The sequence below is a fragment of the Ixodes scapularis genome, unplaced genomic scaffold (assembly GCF_016920785.2).
Source record: "Ixodes scapularis isolate PalLabHiFi unplaced genomic scaffold, ASM1692078v2 PGA_scaffold1__304_contigs__length_218370807, whole genome shotgun sequence".
Taxonomy (NCBI): domain Eukaryota; kingdom Metazoa; phylum Arthropoda; class Arachnida; order Ixodida; family Ixodidae; genus Ixodes; species Ixodes scapularis.
In genome coordinates, this window is record NW_024609846.1 from 173,802,628 (window position 1) to 173,822,946 (window position 20,319).

Sequence of the window (20,319 nt, forward strand, 5' to 3'; positions counted from 1 at the left end):
TTAAATTATAAAAATTGATCACTATATTGGTTCAGTTATGCTTTTTCCCCGTTTGTTTACGTCTATATGCAAATATTATAACTCGGATGTACAGTTATATGAACGGTATCAATTGACTGAAATAAAAGAAATGCCAATAAATCGTCCGGCGTTTTGTCTTCATTTCGTGCATAAACCATATTTCTTCTTAAACACTGATATGAACTATTAGGGCATACGTTTAGCAGTACGCACCAGCGTATGTTGTCCTATTTTTCTCCGGGATGTAGAGAAATTTATTCACATTTTCGTCCGGCGCTTCAAGAAGCGATGGCCCCGTGCCAACGTGTGGCGCCTGGTAACTAAGATATAAGAAGAGTGGCTGCGAAAAATAATATGAAGTTGAATATACTACATATATGATACCAAACTTACTTATTTTGAGAATTAAAAAGGTTCTACAAAGGGCATATAGCAGTGAACTTTATTTTCTCGGTCTCGATATTTAAAGAATGGTGGAAAAGAGAGAATTTTGCCATTATTTCCTAGGCACAAAATTTTGCGATTTGGAATATATCTTGTACCATATATTCCTTCACATGGGATAGTAACTGCGTGATCAATTATTTTCGTAATAATTGTATCTAACAAAATTCGATAAAATGAAGTCCTCGCCAGAGTTATGTGGTTTCTACAGTATAATTGCCTATCCTTACGTCTTATGCTGAATTGTAGCTGACGCTTTTGATGACATTTCTAATCGCTCGAATTTGTGATCAATTTCTCGTTGTTCCTTTTATTAATATATTTTTTGCCAAACTATGGTAGGGACAATTATTAATAATAATACTAATTCTCGTGTTTTAGGCTAATGGGCACGTAACAATTCTGTTGTGCGTCGTGTAACACAACATGTGGGCGTGGGCAATTCCTCCAATGTGTAAGACCTGTACCAGGACAGTTATTGTTTGATGCTCACGGCCCTACATCTCTAGGTTTTTTTTTATATATATATATATGAAGAAAACTGGGGGACTTGTAAATAAACCAGGCCATTTCTGAGTAGCCCTATACATACATGACGCCTGCGTAGAATTACGAACACCATGTGTACTTTACTAAAAAAACCAAACACATGCTCTGTCACTTCGGTAACAAGCGATTCCAATATGTATTTCTAAAATCACTTGCTTGTGGGTTTCGCTTTTAGCTAAAACAAAATCTCAATGAATTGTCCATTGCCCATAACTAGAAAAAAGAGCTGGGGGGACAACTCTTAATCTTTAAACTTTTCCTTTATTCACTCGCCCAGCTTACCACACTTTTTTTTCTTTACTATTGCGTGGTTGACTCGCATGATTCGGGGCAATAGTTTTCATATGCGAAAACCGTTGTTTTCAAAACACAAGCGATTCAATGCGACGAGAAACTGAAGGAGAAGGGGTAATGAGAGAGCGCCGGGAAGTGAAAACTCCGAGCTCTGGTTGGAATGGTTACCAGTGAGCTGGAGCAAGCTAGCTGTCTCTGTCTCTACTCACACTTTGAACGTGTTCCATCACCAAACTGCGGCGTTCAGCTTTCCGCGTTCGCAATGGAACGCGTTCGAAGAGTAAGTAGATACAAAGCCAGCTAGCTTCGCGTCTACCCACCAACCGTCATAGCCAAAGCTCGGCGTTTTGATGTCCCTGCGCGCTCTCATCACCCCTTCTCCTTCAGTTTCTCGACACATACAATGCAGAAGAAGGTTTAACGGTGAATGGAGACTCCCTCGGTCGCAATGGGAAGGGGAATTTGGTTAGAGCCGCGTTCAAACATATGACGTTTTACTGCTCTATTCCGACAAATAAATTTGGTATTTGACGTTCTCAGCTTCTTTTTTAAAAAAAATACACGCATCTGCCCCCCCCCCCCCCCCCCAAACCAAAAAAAAAAAAAAGACAGCATATTACTATTTTATTTATATGTAGCTATCATGACCCTGTTTTGTGTTTGAATTCATTCAGTACCTAGATAAATTCGGCACTAAAATATACGAGATGTGATTATTTCTGAACCAGTTTCAATCACACATTCACAGTAAGACGTAACATATGAAATAATATTTATTTAGTGTATAAAGGGTGCATTATGAACGCAACACTTTCAGGATTTTTTTCTTTTTAGTTCACATTTATACGAGAAGCGGGAATAGAAATAAAACATTCTAGATTAATAATGGCTGCCGACCAACTAAATTCTGTATCGAAAAGCATCCACTTCCTGCCGCTCTTGCCAACGAATTATATCTCACACCAGAATGCATTAAGGCCAAAAAACAAGACTTCATTTATCATTATCACTCCAGAAATCTCAAAAGATGTCTTTTATCATCTGAGTCCTATCCCCTTGGAATTTTGGTAATTTTCACTTTATTTTCCGCCCTCCACTTGCCCCTTTATGCTTATCGGTCTTTAAGAGAATAACGAGCAACTGAGGAGTATTCGTTGACAATATTAAAAATGATTAACCGCAGTCGTCGCTTTCTTAGCTCTAGCCGAGAATGACTGCATGCTCTAAAGAGCGTTCTCAATATTTGGCGTTTTATTTAGGTCTGTTCGGCGTTACAAATGAAAGGTTTTTGACTAGCGTACCAATAGTGTTTCTCAATGCCTATATTGCATGGGCGTAGCACCAATTAAATAAAAAGGATCAAAACATTCAGTGAAAAAATCAGAAACGCTGCGCAAGGGTAATCTGAAGTTTCGCAGCGTCAGTATAAAAGATGTATGTTGCGTTGCTCCAGCATTTCTCAGTTGTTATCGTCAGCAAGGCAGCGTCATCATTACCGGTGTGATCGCTTTGCTATCAACTCTGTAGTACGCGGATACAAAAAAAAAATAAAAGCAAACTAATAATAATTTTTAAAGGAGGATGAAGTAGGAAGTGCCTAATTTGTTCACTATCCCACCGGTGTATTCCGGTAACTTCAAAAGACCAAACAATTTGTGTGTTTCGGCAAATTTCGGAAATTGTGAAAATTTATATCTCTAGCTGGTGGTTATAGGGTTGGGAGTCATTGGTGATGATATAACTAGATGAAACCTATGAATAAGTGTAGTTTAATATATTTGAACACAACGCCCAGAAATGTTTAAGCCCAATGAAACATTCATCAGCTGAGATCTCTTAATTCTCACCTGAGAAGGGTTGTGAGACCTTATGAGAGAAACTGCTCTTTCTGTATAGTGATGAGTTGAGTATCGGTTATTGGGGTATATATGAATGTCTTCGTTCAACCAGAAATCGTATCCGGTATGCTCACCCTGCAAAGGAAAGGCCTTAGTGCGTAATTTACGACAAAACGCCTATATTTGTCTTACAAAAGTTGTTGATTATCGAACTAAGTATTTAAAGGCAATTCTTCCAAAAGCATTCTATAAAGGGGACAATTACTAGTGATCACAAAGAGCGCGCTAATAAATTTCAGTTTGATAAATAGCATATGTGTAGAATTCCGTGTTTTCGGATAAATTCGAAAAACTCCGAAAACGTTTTGGTCAATTCGGAGTTATCCGATAAATTCCGAATTTTGTTGTGCCATTTTCTCCTCCCCCCCCCCCCCTCCCCATATAAACTAAATAAAGACGGTATTTTGAAATTAAGTTTTATGAGCGCACAAGGTCAAGGGTCCCGGGAAAATGCCACCACAGTAATTATCTTCCAAATCTCGGATAATTGACAAGGTTCAGGACGATATGTCTATGAACTTTCGGGTCATGACAAAAGCCTTTGTATTGGTTTCCAATTTGGGCCATACTATTTCTGTTTTAAGAGGAAGGAAAGGTTGTGTTTTTGTAGCAGTTAAAACTATGAACCATAGAGATTGCATAAAATTGGGAAATTTCATAGGGAAGTTGAAGCTTCCCTATTACATCCTTTTCCACTCCACCTCGCCGGCCGAGAGGTAGCATGGAATAGGATGGGATACATACGTGCTTCCCAGCGACTACCTTCAGGAGTTTATTTTTAAGGTATTGACGTTTATCGAAGCCACAAATGTGTGGACGTTTTGCCGTGGAACAAATTAGTAGTGTCGATGGGAACGTCACCAACGCCAAATCTAGCTAGAGATATATTAACTTATATAGGCGCGTTTTATACTTCTGTATCTAGCATACGTTTACACCCGGATATTACTTATTTAATTTTCATAGCCACAATTGCCACAGTTGAAAGATGTCCTGTTCCCGTCCTCGTCTTCTCTGTTTTATACTTTCAAGTTCTGTTACTTTTCATAGGAAACACTGCGAAATTAAGCCCTAAATCTCGGAGATTTAGGAATCAGAAAAGAAAAAAATCCTACAAACTCCGAGTTTCCGTAAATAAATAAACGCCAACACCCCCCCCCCCCCCCCCCCCCAATTTGAGGAAAAATAAACTCAGAAAACGTGGAATTCTACATATGTGTAAACGAAGCCTCGCGAAAAATGCTTTTGAAACATTGCAATGGTATATGCATTCTAGCGGTTGAAGTATCGTCGCTCAATTTGTATGAATTAACGTATTGTAAATAACTGCATAGTTGAAATTTGAATAAATAATATAGCACTTTCTTTTTATATTAACATGCTCTGTATTGAGCATTACTAAAGCATCTGTGGTTCTAAAGACGTTACCTATTGCATATTGGTTTCATTAGGGTTACCGGCGGTGGAGTATATTCTTACTTCTATACTCGTTTTCACCTAAAAAAAGGAAGTTTTGCGCAGTGTTTATACGCCACGCGATGTAGTCCTTACAAGATTTGGTTTTCGTAGGAAGTAGCGATGCTTTTGGCGTTTGAAACGAGTACGTCTTGGTATGGTAGCATGTATCTAATTTAAAATGCATCTACATAAATCACAAATGCATCTACATAAGTCTCTTCACTAAGGAATTAGTAATCCTCCGCGAGGAGACGAACGTTTTTTACTGTTGTTCTTGATGTACATACGAGTATAGTTATCGTCTTCAATGTCATTACATTTGTGGCGTATACCGCGGGAAGATCGTTTTAACGATTATCGTTGATGATGTCTGATTCGTGCTTGATCCAAACAATTTGTAACATATTTTTGTACTTTCATAGCATAATATGGTAGTAAGAAAATACTTAAAATTATATTGAGAATTCATAACCTACTACGGTGTAAAAAATACCGACATGTTTTTGCAAACAAATTCGTCCGTTTTTTTGCGTCTTACATTAAGATTGGAATTACGCATTAAACCTGCCTTTGTCTTGAAACTTTAAAACGGTCTATACTATTTATTTATATTTTGTTTACATTCCGAAATAAAATATAGATAATTATGTTTAATACGTTTTGTAAATTTTCGTCCACTTTTTAACGCAATTTTCACTTTTTAACTTGTTTTAATATTTTTGAGCCCACACATAGCTTGAAGTGACAAAATGCATGGTCTCAGAATGCCAGCTTCTACATAAATTTAAAACAGTAACTACAGACGGCATTTTTTTGGCACTTGCCGTATCATATGCTTATGCATCAAACGATACGCTAATGTAGACCTTTGAGCTGACGCCCTTGTACATCCAGACAAATTTTACATACAGATTTCAATCTGTAAATACCAACATAAAATATGTTTAGCACAACGTTAAATTCGACCATTTACACAAAAGGTTTTCCCAATGTCCAGACCATGAATACTCTCAAAACTTAAAATTGCCACCCCTACGACCCACTGCTCCCAGATTTGAAACTTTTGCTGGGTACCTCAGTTAAGGTCTTGTTATAATAGTCTTGATCAGCGTTGTAAAATCCATAAAAGGAGTCAAATCCCCGTCTCACTGGAATAAAGTCCTTCTTGAAGGAGCCAAGGTGCCACTGTTTAAAAAGTTGGGGAGTAAATATAATTAGAGTGAATAACATTAAATGCATCATCAGCTGCTGTAGTGCAAGCTTCATTGAAAGAAATTGCAATTAATATAATTTCATATTTCTTGTTAATTTATTTTGAAACACGCGAAATATTTTTTTAGTTCATCGTTTCTTTTATCTATTTATGTATAAAAAGAGATTTAATTTGGTTGTGCAGAGTGAACATTCTAATTACATATTTCAATAGCCTATTTCTAAATCCAGTTGCTTTTTCAATAAGGTATTTTATGTTTATTGTATAATACTATCACAATCAATTCACGGGTATGATTCACAGAGAAAAAAAATTACCTTTCCAACCATATGCGTCTTGTAGCCCAGATCCCTGAAGAACTCTGGCATCAGCCTATACTCCAGTGGAAGACCCCAAGGCTCACCAGGCTGAATTACAAAATGCTGCATCCCTGTTTATAAAAATGCTAACATTAACAATACGCGTTCATGTGTCCCGCAATTCGTTGTCGTTTAGATAAAAACTATTATTGGATCAGTGAATGTATTCCCTTCAGTTTCATGAAAAAAAAACTTACGGGAAGAGTTTTTTTCCATATAAAAAATACATATATGAAAAAACGAAGCATGGAACGACGGAGTTAAGATAGCAATTCGCATTTAAAAAATTGATAAAATGAGTATTAAGTTATCGAAAAGTGAAATGGACCTGAGCAAAACAGCCCTAGATGCGGCAAAAAGCAATTCACGAATATTGTTTTCTTACGAATTAAACACGCAGTTTCCAAACAAGCCCTAGTTTGTCTAAGGGAGGGCCACTGCATGGCCGTAAAAACCACGATTGGCGTGAGGTGACGCGATTGCGCGTGCGCCGTGCCGACAGCAGCGCCGCCGCAGCGACGGAACATCCGAGCCGCGTGTTGGTCTATATGAGAATAAGAGAGCGGCAGAAATTTGACGCTGCACTGGAGTTATGGTGCCTGGAGCGCGTCTCCAGCTGGTGTGTTTAGCGTCCTATGCTACTCAGATATCAAAAATGGTCCCGAATGTTATCTTTCTTGTTCATGGTCCAGATCGGATGGTCGAAAGAGACTACTCACATTGGTAAACGAAGATGAAAAATACTTAATGCGATTGGGGTGTTCACACAGGCTGAGGTTCCGTTCTTCTATCGCCACGCAGGCGTTACGGCGCAGCGAGACGCACGCTGCGCAGTAGGTTGAGAGACTCTGCTCTGCGGAGGCCCCGCCCGGTAACAGCCGGCTCCGTGTAACTTGATCCGGGAGAGCGGCCTCGGTGTTCGGTGCCTCGCTCGGACTTCGCACGAGAGCTCTTAAGGTCCATACGCACATTCGCGTTTGAACGCGTTTGAGTGCGTTGCGGAGTCCTTGCGGCCAGGCGCGGTCGCTTGCGGAGCGACGCGCGCCTTCCCGCAACGCTCGGTAGGGCGATGCAAGCGAGTTGAGACTCGCTCAACTTTCCGAAGCGTTGCGGTGCGTTCGGGTGCGTTCGACCAATCAGCAGCCGAAAGAGGATGGGGGGTGACGTGTTCGCTCGCCCCACCCGGCCGACTAGGCGAGACGTATCCGGTTCGCCGGTCGCAGTGCTTGCTTTTTCGTTTTGGGGAGCGGTGGGGACTGTATTTTCCAAGGCTGCGATGGTTCAAGCTTGACAAAACGTCGGGGAAGCCGGCGAGATTGTCCCAAGATCGAACACATCGACGCTGTCGCTGTGCGCCGCCATGTTGCCTTGGATTTCGCTTACTATTTTGGTGAGCCACTAGCGACGATGGCACGTTCTTATTGGCTCTTGACTGCGGCTGTCTGCGGGTCAACACAACTGTGCGTACAAGTTTGGCGCAAGCGGTCTTCGCAACGCAACGCGTCCGCTTGCCGCTACGGAACGCGCCACGCTCAAACGCGATTGCGCGTATGGGCCTATATACGCGTAGTCGCGGTATATGGCTGAGCTCGCCGCCGGATACTAGTAGGGGTTGCTTACTTGTGGGAAAAGTCTATACGAAGTCGCAACAAATGGCGGCACAGAAACCGGAGTGTCATGCTGTTGCATGTCGCGATCCTGGCGGTTCGTCGTAGAAATGCTGGCGAGAAGCACAAGCGAACGCGAGCGTCGCTATCGTGACGGCGTCCCAACGTCTGGCAGCCGAAGCTTCTGTAGACTGTCACATCGGAAAGCGACCTGCAGCAGAACAGGCGACTGCCGCATTCGCCACACTCTTAGAAAAAAGGGTATGGCTTGTACTCCCTTAGTGGAGGACCGGTCTTGTAACCTATGTTCCTTTAGAAAGGGAGAAACTTTCGTCCCTGAAGCAGGGGAGCAAAGTTCCTCCGTCGCTTGCGTCTCACTATGGCGTCCCCGAATCGAGCAAATCGAGCCCAATAAGGCTTGACGAGGACGCTACGTCTCTTGTACGGAACGAGAGGAGCAGCGAATAAAAGCGTAACACGAGCTTTCCGCGAACTGTGTTTATTTCCGAAGCCAGATTCCCTCCACAGGTACACAAACTTGCGTTTCGAAAGCAGTTACTCAGTCTTCTCGTTGACAGCACTGCGATGTTAAACGGAGACAACCGATACCCAGTTACTTCGCGCACTTTACGTCTTACCTTTGGTGTTCCCCCAGTCACAATTCCTTCGTCAACTGCACATCACGGAGAAGCGCAAACTCAATCCGCAAAACCAAAAGCCGCTCTCGAAAGAACGAACTCGAAGCCGCTGTTTATCGCGTATCGTTAAAGAAGGTTAAATCGCTAGCCAACAGATGGCGGGGCCAAGCAGAGTGATTGCAAGTAGCTAGGCTAGGTGGCGCTAGGTACCGCCCAATTCGTGTTCTACAAAACATAATTCGATTTTTTCAGGCCACTATTGCGCTTGGGGATCCTCTACTATACCCACGTTACGCTTATTAGAAGCTTCAGGTGAAGATTCATTGAGCACATACACAGCACAAACTAATATCAATACAACGCAACACCAGACTAACCCGAACACTACACCCGTGCTCTGCGTTTCCGTTTTTTATACTGGTCGTTTTGAACAAACGGATTTTCTCGGTGACTGAATAAGCAATAAAAAATATTCCCAGCATGTCGATTTTTTTTCCAGCAGTGTCATACCTCTAAAAGTATTATGAATGGCTCAGGGGATGAATCTCTTATTAAAAAGCAAACGCTCGATCATGCCGTAATTATTTGAAAGCCAATAAATCAAGCCGCTCCAATGCGGTTCGAAGCCACGAGTTTGTTTCCCCGCACGTCACGTCGTAGCCTGTATTTCTATTATAGTGTTTGTTTTTCTATTTGTGCTGTTCGCGCAAAGCTGCAATTGCCGTCTTGAATTAATCTCTGTAGAGCGGATATTCACTCAGCTGGAAGTGATGCTTCACGGGCTGAGAAATCGCTTTTCGATCAACTTGAATGCAGTCAAAGCCTCGACTTGCGGCAGGTGTTAAGTGTACGGAGCTACGCTTTGGCGAGCCCGAAAACTTCTAGCGCTCATCCCAGCGCGCCACTTGGAGGGCAGTTTCTCCAGGAACCGTAGTATATTTAAACAGCAAAATAAAGGGTAGCTTTTTTTATTTTACCTACAATTGTTTTTTAATGCTAAAATTCCACACTGTAAATATACGCACTTTCCGTCACGATTTCGTAATGTTGTCCTTGCCCCAGAGCGCAATTGCTCTCGGGAACGAGACAATTCCGATAGTCACATTGACCACTGTATGATAGGAGCTTATACTGTTCAGACCAGCGTTCCAACATGGCTATCCGCACGTTGATCGATTGCACGTGATCCCTCAAGTGGTATTAAACTTTTTAATGTAAAGCGGAAGGTCAACCTGCGACACCCCGCCCCCCTCCAATCACGGCCCGACCAGCGGCATCAATGCCCGACAGTTTACGATCTCATATTCTTGTTACACCACTGATACGCGAACACACGGTCACATCGGCGATAATTCCAGTCTTCTGTTAACAACATACAACACTGCCATCACGATGTTGCAGCTATGTTGCTGACACGCACAAATACAGAAACACGTTGAACGCCGGTTGCACTCGGCATAGGAAAACAGAACCGAATTCATCACGGAAGGCACCCAGGCAGCCGGCAGCAAAACCTGCCTGTCTTGTACGCAGTTCCTGCGGTTCCCATAACGTCGAAAATGTCGGCACAGTTCCGCGTGGTTTCGCTACTGTAGTTCCGTGCCGCGCGAGTCCCGGAATCCGGAGACGGCCATCCCCCAGCGTACGTGGCGCTGCTGGCACTGCTCCGGAACTTCGATGTTTCTAGCGGCTTCGTTTGCTCGTTCGATAAAATTAGTGATAAAAACGTCAATGCAACCGAATTGTTCTGCACGTTTAGACTAGAAGACGGAATTACGGGTGGCCTTCGCCGCCGCTGAAGCTCAATCAACTCAACAGCTATTTATTAAGCAACGTGCGCGACCTGCTCGAAAAACGAAACCGAAAGAAGATGAGTCGGGAAGGCAAAAGCTTTCTCCCGTCTGCCTGGAGAAGGAGAAAAACTTTTCGTTCCTCCCCTTTTCTCGTGTCCGCTTGGGGGCGCGTCAGTAGAAGGGAGGAAGACGCGCCGTTGCTACTTTTTTCTCGATTTTTTCTTAGAGTGCACCGCTGCTGGGACACCGCCAGGATCGCGACCGGCGACAGCTTCTTTGACGTCATCCGGCGGAAATCGAGGGACCACTTTTTCGGACGCGGTAAACACACCAGTCGGAAACGCGTTCCAGGCTCCAAAACTGGCTTCTACCCCGTTGTTTCACAGACTTCTTTGCTCTGTTCCTTGTTCTTTTGTTCTTCGCTCTGGGGCCTTCGGTGCCAGAGCAAAGAACATAAATTATTCTATAGCCTACCTGTGTAGGCTATAGCAAAGAGCATAAAATATTAATATAGCCTACCTGTGTAAATTGGGTAGCGCCCAGTCATCAATGCTGCCCTGGACGGTGTACACAACGCTTGGGCGTAGTGCTGGTTGAGAATGATCCCGTCAGTTGCTAATGCATCCATATTAGGCGTTGGTATTTGAGGAGACCCGTGAAAACTAACGTCGTCCCAGCCCTAGAACATGCAGACCGAGTATTCGCAATTAGGTTTAATTTCATGATTCTAATAAAATGTAAAAGAAATCTTTATTCATCTGCTAGCATTCCGTCAAACGCGCCGAACTTCCGCAGCGAAAGCTATGTTATGTAGAAGTCTATCGCCGGTGACAGGTCAAGAACGAAGTGGAAGCTCCTCCCGCCCCTTTCCACTTCAGTGATGCGAACGATAGAGAGGAGCTCGCCTCCTCTCCAGCGTTCGCTCTACTAAAGTGGAAAGAGGAGCGGGGAGCTTCCACTTCGTTCTTTACCTTTTACCGACTATAGTTGTATATTATTATAGTGTATTACTACAACAGTTGTATGTTACCGTTGATACTTCTTGTAGTCGCTTTCTTATTTTATAATATATTTTTGGTTATTTGGAAGGGCGTCTTTTGTTTCTCTTTCCAGGGTCATTATCGTTTACTTGTTTAACATAACTGTAAGCTATGCCATGATGCATAATAGACTGAAAATGTATACACCCAGCCTAAGAGATGAAATGTGCCTCCTCCCTTTACGCACCCTACCCCTGCTTTTCTCGGGCATTGTCGAGAATTGATATTTCTTGTCAAAATTACGGCAACTTCAACTCGGGCAGAAAATTATTAATTGTTTTGTTGTTATATTCCTTTCTATGCGTAATTCCTGCTGAAAAAATTAGGGCTTTCGGTTGTTACAGGCGGTTCTCTCATACCGATTAGAAATTTGGAACTACTATCATATTAATAAAAGGTATGCCCTTAACTTTCTATATGTCCCTGAAAATGCAAAACATTCGCTAAGCGAAAAATAAAGACTTTAACCCAAGGTTCAATAAACAGTAACCCGACGTTTCGAGACCAGCTCGGCCGCTTGTTCAAGGGTTAGGGATAGAAAGAACACAAGTCGCTTAAATGCACACACGGATATATGGGGATCTGTTGATGTCAAGCACTTCAGCCGGACAATTCAGCCTCCAGCCTCCACGGAGCCGACACCAGGGACGTGTGCCATCCTTCATTGAGTGCGCACTCCCGTTCAGAGAGCACTCGCTAGCTCCCCCCCCCCCCCTCTATGGTTGCGCCCATCAAAGACGGCCTTTGTGGGGTGGACCCTTCTACAAGCGAAGAAGCCCGGTTGAAAGCTATCGGCGTCATATCTCAGGCAGTTCAGCGGAAACCTCTTAGCATTTCGGCAGAGGGAAATCAGTCTTTGCGTCGCCTTAAGGAAAACAAAAACATTGTAGTGTTGCAGGCAAACAGGGGAAACGCTACCGTCGACGTGGACAAGGAGAAGTACGACCAAAAGGTGCCTTAGCTCCTTGTCATCAGTGTCTGCACACCGTGGCCAAGACATCCTGCAACAAAGGTGCAAAAAACGCTCAAGAAAACACTGGTAATCATCTTCCAGAAATACTCAGACTTCTGCAGCCTTCACATCACGCTCATCTGGAGGAAGGGATCCTCCCCGGCGTTGTACGGTTTCCCCAAGATACACAAGGCCGGCCGGTGTACCTCTTCGACCTATTGTGGACCTCACAACGTCACCTTTGCGCGCCGTTTTTAACTACCTCCACAGGCTCCTCTAATCCCTCACCGGAAAGACTCCAATGAATGTACAAAACTCCAGTCAGGTCATTGAGTTTGTTTCCGGCTTAGAGCTAAGTGATGACAAGAACCTCGACTCTTTTGACGTGGTGTCTTTGTTCACCAGCATCCCACTGCACTTGGCTGTATCCGCTGCAAGAAGTGCTCTCTCGGCAGATGAAAAAATCTCGGAGAGAACGTGCTTATCGGTAGACGAGATCTGCCGACTGCTAGAGCTCTGCCTGAACAGCACATACTTCTTATTTAGCGGGAAATACTCCAAGCAAATTTGTGACACAGCCGAGGGTGTAGACATATCTGTGACAATGGCAAACCTCACAATGGAGGCAATCAAATGGAAGTCTCTCCACCCTTCGAGCCTAAACACAGAACCTTCCTACATTACGTGGACGACTGTTTCAGCGTCAGTAAAACCAGCGCGGTGGATCGTCTTCAAAAACACCTGAACTCGGTGGGTGCGTCATACAATTCACGGACAAACGCGAAGACAAAGGTTCCTTTTCCTTTCTGAATGCACTGGTAACCAGAAGTGGCAGCGGGCTACGTTTTTCTGTTGACAGAAAGCCAACCCACACTTGCAGATACTTGGGGTGTGATTCCTACCATCCCCAATGTCGTAAAGCGTCGGTGGCTTCTGCGCTCTGCAGGCGCGCCTTCGCCACTTGCTTCTCAAAGAAGAGTCTCTAAGAGGAAATCAAGATCGTAACATCGGAACTCCACAAGAAAGGGTACCTCCAGCAGTTTATTCTTCGGATACTCAAAAAGTCAAGACATCCACCCGTAGGGCACATCGTTCTCCCCGCCGATTGCATTTGTGTGCCCTACATTACCGGACCAGCGAGACTCTTTTCAGCGTTTTCTATCGCTACGGTATTACGGTGACTCCTAATCCTGAGTCAACAAACGGTCATTGCCTCCCGGTCCCGAAGCATCGGCCCTTTACAGAAAATGCCCAAGGTTTGATCTAACTCTATCGCATACCAGTGATTGCCCGGACTCAAGGGCGATTTACACACTTGCAGCAAATTCAACCGAGTTCAACTGCAACCGGTTTTTAAGCCTCTTACGACCGCGCCGCGCAGCACCAATGACGGGTGTAAGGGGCTTAAGACCCCGTTGCCATAGTGCGCCGTAAAAGTATTAAAGTTGCAGTCGCATTTGGTCGGACTCACGCAAGTGTGTGAAATAGCCTTCATACGTGGGCGAAAGTAAGAACGTCTTAAAGCGCATCCGATCTTAAGTCGTCGCAAGAGGCTTAAAAATCGGTCTTGTCTTAGTCGGTCCTGCTCGGTTGCAAGTGTGTGAATTGGCCGTTAAGCGCCGTTTACACGCTTGCAACCAAGTAATACCGAGAGAGACAAGACCGGTTTTTAAGCCCCTTGCAAAGGCGTTAGACCGGCTCCGCAGCAGCGCATCCGGTCCTCCCCCCTCGCAAGAGGCCTGCAAACCGGTCTTGTCTCTCTCCGTCGTACTCGGTTGCAAGTGTGTGAACTGCACTTCACACGACATAGATATGACCTACGGAGGAAGGATATGGAGCCAAGCGCCCTCGCGGAACACGCAGAAGTAGCCGGCCACATCGTAGTCTTCGAGAGCAGCACCGTGATGGCCTTGGAGAGGAATTGGCAAAAGAGGCCTTTTCGCTGAGCCTTCGTTCATCCAAATCACAAAGGGGAACGTGAATCGTTCTTCGGGCTCCCTGCCCAGCAGCTACGTCTCGGGGCTGCGTGACGTCAGAAAAGACCCATACATCCGTGTGTGCATTTAAGTGACGCGTGTTCTTTCAGTCACCCACCCGTCAAGAAGGGACCGAACTGGTCTCGAAACGTCGGGTTACTGTTTATTAAACTTTTGGTAAGAGTCCTTATTCTTCGCTTCCTTTCTATTCCTAACCGGGCAGAGGGCTGCTGAACGTTTACCTCTAAAGCATTCACTAGGAGGTGCAAGCGTTCGCCCAGTATGAAAAATTCAGCCTTGTTTATCCATTCATCCCTCCATCCAGTCGGATGACGGCGTGCAGTGCATAGCTTTTGCAAGCATAAATTCCATTCACACAGAAACAAGTATGTAACGCTTCAGGCTTCCCAGGTGCATCGATCGAGCGGCATGACTTACATAATCTCCTACACTATCAGCCACATCCAACACACGTTGCTAGCGCCTACTTAACCGTTGACTAACAAGGCCATCGGCTGAAATGATCACTTGGCTGACTGCAATCGTGGAAAACTAAGCATTCGATATTTATCGATCGTGTTTAGAGCTTAGTCGCTACAAGCGACGCATATAGAAAGCGCGCCGATTAGCAAATCTTAGTCAAGGGGAATGGCTGCTGGTGTTTAAAGGGTGACCAGCAGCTCAGAGCCATTGCAAACTCTTGTAACCATTGACCGCCAGTGTTAACGAAGCACTTACAGTGTGCGATGCCCGGAAAAATTCCTAGATAACATTTTAATAGCAGATATTGCGGAAATCGACTTGTATAAAGGGTTCTTATACAATCTTGTGCGCAACAAAGACGAGGACAAAAGTAGAGAAGAGGACACAACAAGGCGCAACTTTCAACTGAATTTTATTGAAAACGTGTTCCGGAACACGTTTTCAATAAAATTCAGTTCAAAGTTGCGCCTTGTTGTTCTCTGCTTTTGTCCTCGTCTTCGTTACGCACAAGGTTGTAGAAGATGTCAAACAAACTCGCCCAAACAACCACTCTTCTTGTATAAACGGGTTATGACGCGAAAATTAAACAAATAGATCATTCTTGAAATGGAATGCTCATAGGCTACCTAGTATATACACCAAGTTACACGATTTTTAGAGCTCTGGTAATTGCAATAATCAATTTAAGAATTTTTATCAGTTTTATCTGGCGACCACCCTTTTGAAAAGCCAGCATGAAAATCAAACTGGCCAAGATGGTAACTAGCTGGTCAATCTGGTCAATGTGGCAGTCAAACTGGTTTAACTGGCAATCAAGCTGGTTTAAGCTGGGCAAGCTAGATTTTAAGCTGGTCAGTCTGGTTTAAGTAAAAAACAGCATGGTCTAGCTGGGAGCCAGTCTGGTCCTAATTGGTCAAGCTGGTTTTTCATGGAGCCAATGTGGTCGAGCTGAGAGACAGGCTGGTCATGCTGGGGGACAAGCTGGCGAATCTGGTCGAACTAATAATCCTGGTGGTCAAGCTGGTTATGCTGGGAGCGCGCACGCCAAGGTCGGCTAGAGATAGCCGAACTGGCATTGCTGGGAGCGCGCGCCAAGGTCGGCTTAGGCTGAAACGAGGCCACGTCCTGTTCTTTGTCCTCTCGTTTTTGGTACACGACCGGGCCCGTCAGGCGCTCTGCACGCTACCTTTGTGTGCGAGAAAATAGAGAGAGAGAGCGGTATGAACGGAAAATTTGAGACGCGTTTGGCAATCTTGGACAGATTTTCGAGGGGACGGCTATGTGCGCGTTGTTTGGAGACTTCTTGAACGACGGTGGCAAGTGAAGCGGGTTTTGAGGACACAGCGAGCGGCAGTCCGTTCAGCGCGGGAAGATGTCGGACGTCCCTACTGAGGCGTCGCTTCGTGTCTCCTAACGTTTGTGTGCCCGTGAATGACGGTGGTGCCGAGGAGTATCGCCAATGCCATCCAAGCCACACGGATTTCCTCGCCTCTGCCGACCACGCAAGTTGCCGCTTCGCCCACATCACTGGCGGGACCCACATTCGCTTCTCTCATCCGTGTAGCATTTTCTTTTGCTATTGCCTGTTTTTTGACGTGTGTCTAGTATTTTTCGTGTTGAAAGACAAGCAATCTGTTTTTATTAACATTGTTCGCTTTGCACTGAGAACCACTGTCTGTGCGTCGCTTAGTATACTGTGTCAGCGCCGAGGATATGTAGCTTCTGAGGTCATGTGAGGCGGTTGCGAGTACGAAAATAATATATTGGATGCCGAGTTGGCTTTTCTGAAGAGCTTGGCTCGTTTATCCTGTGTATTAATTTAAACAGGTTAAACTGGTTGGGAAGTGCACCAGCATGACCAGCATGCCAAACTGGGCATGCTGGGGCAATAACCCAGCTTGAAGCTGGGACCAGCTTAAGCTGGTTTTTTCAATAGGGCAGCGAACACTGCCCACGTTAGTCACGCCATGGTGTCCATAAACTACGTGATCATGAACGCTCTCTAACTCGAGACGCCCTGATGATCGCCCAAGCCCTCCTTGCCGCGTTACGATCGAAACCGCTAACGCGACTCGGCAACCCGAACGCTATTCTCGCTCTCGCCCCCAGCCCGTTGACCTTCCACCCTGCATGCGCCTGCGAGATATTCCCGGACCACGGTGACCACGGAGAGTTTGTCCGTAACTCGTCGTCGCTGGAGCTGGTCGCCAGCGGGACGCAGTCAAAATGAACAGCTTCCAATATCTCTTGATAGCAATCACTCTCATCGCTGCTGCGATCAGTGTCGAACACTTTGACAAGGCCAGCGATGCCGTAGACTTAGCCGTAACGAATCGGATGCTCAAAACGCGGAAGGTAAACGAGGAAGATGAAGCTCGAGACGCCAAGAGAGCCAAGTCTGGGAGTGCTTGCAACGGGACGACGCGCGGGACGCTGGCTACGTCCCCAGCCTTCCATCCACGGCGGCCTTTCCGAATGGGGCGGATCCGAGGGACGCGCATCTAAATCAATTATCCACGAAACTATCGCGCCATTTTCAAAACAAATTTAGCAGGATCCTAGGAATACACAATGGGCCCCAGCAGCATAGAAATCTCGTCTTTTATTTTTGGCTTGTCATGACCCCTTTAAGGGTTCCAGCTGCCGCTAAGGCGATCTCAGCAGGTCACTGGATGACGAGAGATCCCGCATTTAGAGGCGCTTGTATACAGGGGACAAACGATGGGAACAGTACGTGGCAAACTCCGGGAACTAGCATCGGAGGTCCCAAAAGAAGTAGCGAGAAAGAGAGCGACAGAAGAGCGGAGAAAGAAATCAGACGAAAGGTTTGCCGTTCGTTTAGCCGCGACGAGTTGAAGTCGCTCAAGGGCTCCCCAACTGTATTTAATTTTATACAAGGCGCTATCCCAGTATTTCCTGCAAAGTAAGCTATAAAAAACAAGTTACAGACCTTAAATATGATTTGCTGCTTCTTTGGGCATATTAGGGCGTCACCAGCGATATGTGCCCATCGGGACCGCCAACTGCAAGGGACCGCAGATGCCCGCGTCTATGCGCCGCCGTTCCGAAGTGACCCGAATGCATGGGAACTTTTCCATCTAGATTATATTAACTATATGCCTGTATATTTGCTTATGTCGCTGGCAATACGGCTTTTGTGATGTCTCCCTGGCATGCTTCTAATTTTATTTGTAAACTCTCTCCTTGACAATCAGGCCCTTAGTATAACCGTTTTTTTTCTTATTGTTATTCAATATTATTGTAATGTTATAAAAATATCATTTCGAAAAGTGGGGTATGATTACGCGCTTCCGTGGTCAATCTTTTAAGTCATTTTCACTTGTTACTCCTGAGTAGATGATCACTCGATTATATCCCTCCTCGCTATTGAATTCCGCTGGGTGTATAGTCGCTCTTTAGTAGTGTTGGTGGCAACCCGTTCTTACAAGTAACAGCGTTACCGTTAACGCGTTATTTTTGTAACCAAGCAACGTAGCCGTTACGTTTTCAAAAAGTAACGAATAACGTACTTACGTTTCTTATTCTAGGTAACAAGTAACGTAGTTACGTCACCCGTAACCGGTAGTAGAAATCTTCCCGAGGTTTCAGAAAATTACACTTAAATTCTTTTCGTGTATGAGGCGTCAAAGCATATGAATTCTTGCACCCATCTCGCCTACCTTCAAAACTTTTTCCTCTCCTTTTCCCTCGCAAACATGTTTATAATAGAAAAAAAACCAGCCCCCCTCCCCCCCCCCCCCCCCCCCGTCCTTTGTCATAGTCAAAACAGTAAAACGTTTCAATTCAGAAAAAGCAATGCAGGAGTACCGTGCGTTACTTTTTATCGGTGCACGTTAGCGCGTTCGTTTCATTTACAAGTAATGTCAGTCTGTAACGCGTTCCTTTTATTTGCAATTAACGTGTAACAAATTTCGCTACTTTTGACCAGTAACGCCTACCAACACTCCTCTTAGTCAATTACTTTTCTTCGTGTAGCAGGCGATTACTACTTAGACGCACAGTTTGAAAACGGCGCTATTGCTAGTGGAAGCTGGTGAATACGAATGTATATCTTTGAGTCCCGCGTGTTAATCAGTTACTTATAATGTTTTCTTTTGTTTCATCTTTAGTATAACTTGACAACAGGGATCGTAGAAGCTACGTCGGTATTCCCTGTTAAAACCGTGGTATGCGATCTTCGTAACTCTTGCCTCGTGACTGATCCTGCGACAATCTTATCGGTTAATGCCTCACTCTGATTGGCTTCAGAAGGATAATACGATGTTTGGGAGTCACCACGACCTGAGTTTCTTAGGCTGCAAGTGACTAAAAAGGCAATGGGTGACAGTTGCCACAATGGCATACTTCTTCATTAAGTAATCCAGCAAATATGACAAGTTGAGCTGTAAACTTGATAGTGCCTAACTAGTTCATTTGTTGTTGTTGTTATTTATGTTTTTTTGTATTTTTTTAACTTAAGTATAAAAGGTTGGCAAAAGCGGTTCCAAGTGAATAGCGCTGCGTCATTCGTATTCTTCACAGTGCTGGGGAAACCGACGACATTAACTTTGCAGTGTTCAAGCTAAAAATTACTTGGCGTTCTATTCAAGTCGCTATATTCGCCCATCCCTACCAAATACACTTCATATAGTACAAGATGTCCCAAAAAGATATTTAGAACTATGTTGACTAATATCTTGAAAACGAAAAGGGGTAAAAAGTTGCTGTTCGCAGCAGTATGTTAAGGAACAGCTAAAGTTTTGTTTAAGTTATCTGCAGGAGTTTTGTGCTCGCAAAAGCGGTGCGATCCCACAGGTTGATGCCGACATGCTGAGCAGGACGAGGCCGGAAGTAGAGTATCTAGTTGATCTCCTGCGTGCTACTGACAGAGCACGCGGTGACGTTTTGTTAAGTGGCTACAATACAACATAAGGTGTTCTTTAACAGTTTATTGAAATCCCCAACTTTCCACCTATCTTTGTTTTCAAGATATTTGTCATTCAAATCGTGAAGACATCTTTGGGTCAGCCTATATTGTAGAAACCAATTAGAGATTATCGCTAGTAATTTCTTACCAGATCATCAGCCAAAATGAAGATGATATTCGGCATTGAAGACTTCTGAGGAATTCGACATGCGAAAAAATACAATCCAACGAGTGTCAATAACCTGTACAGACAAATATTGATCAGTCCCGTTTAACAACCTTGTGCACCCTGAGTCTTAAAATTGCTGTTGAAGTCAATGTGGTCCCCTGTTCGACGAACGTGCGTAGCGCCAGGACCAAAAGCACAACGGGCACAGTGTGTGTGACAGTTGCAAAGATGCTGGCTAACAATGTTTTCTTGTTTCATCCTTGCATTAAGATGAACGTCATGACGTTCGACACAATTCCTAGTCACGCTTTTTGATGTGGTGACCTTCTGATACTAGTTTATCTTCTGAGTGGGAATTCCGCAGCACGTCAAGCTGCATTTCAGCAGCTTTTACTCCGGCCTCCCATTTACCGCATGTATCTGTGGTGAGAATAAAGTTTTACTGTATTGTATTGTATTGTAAATACAGAATAACGCCACCCCTACCCATTCTAAAAG

General features: G+C 44.5%; 1 pseudogene; it reads right to left on the minus strand.

The window, feature by feature from the left end:
• The window catches only part of LOC120849283, a 37,702-nt pseudogene extending 17,866 nt beyond the window's left edge, over positions 1–19,836 (minus strand).
• Between the last annotated feature and the right edge of the window lie 483 nt (positions 19,837–20,319).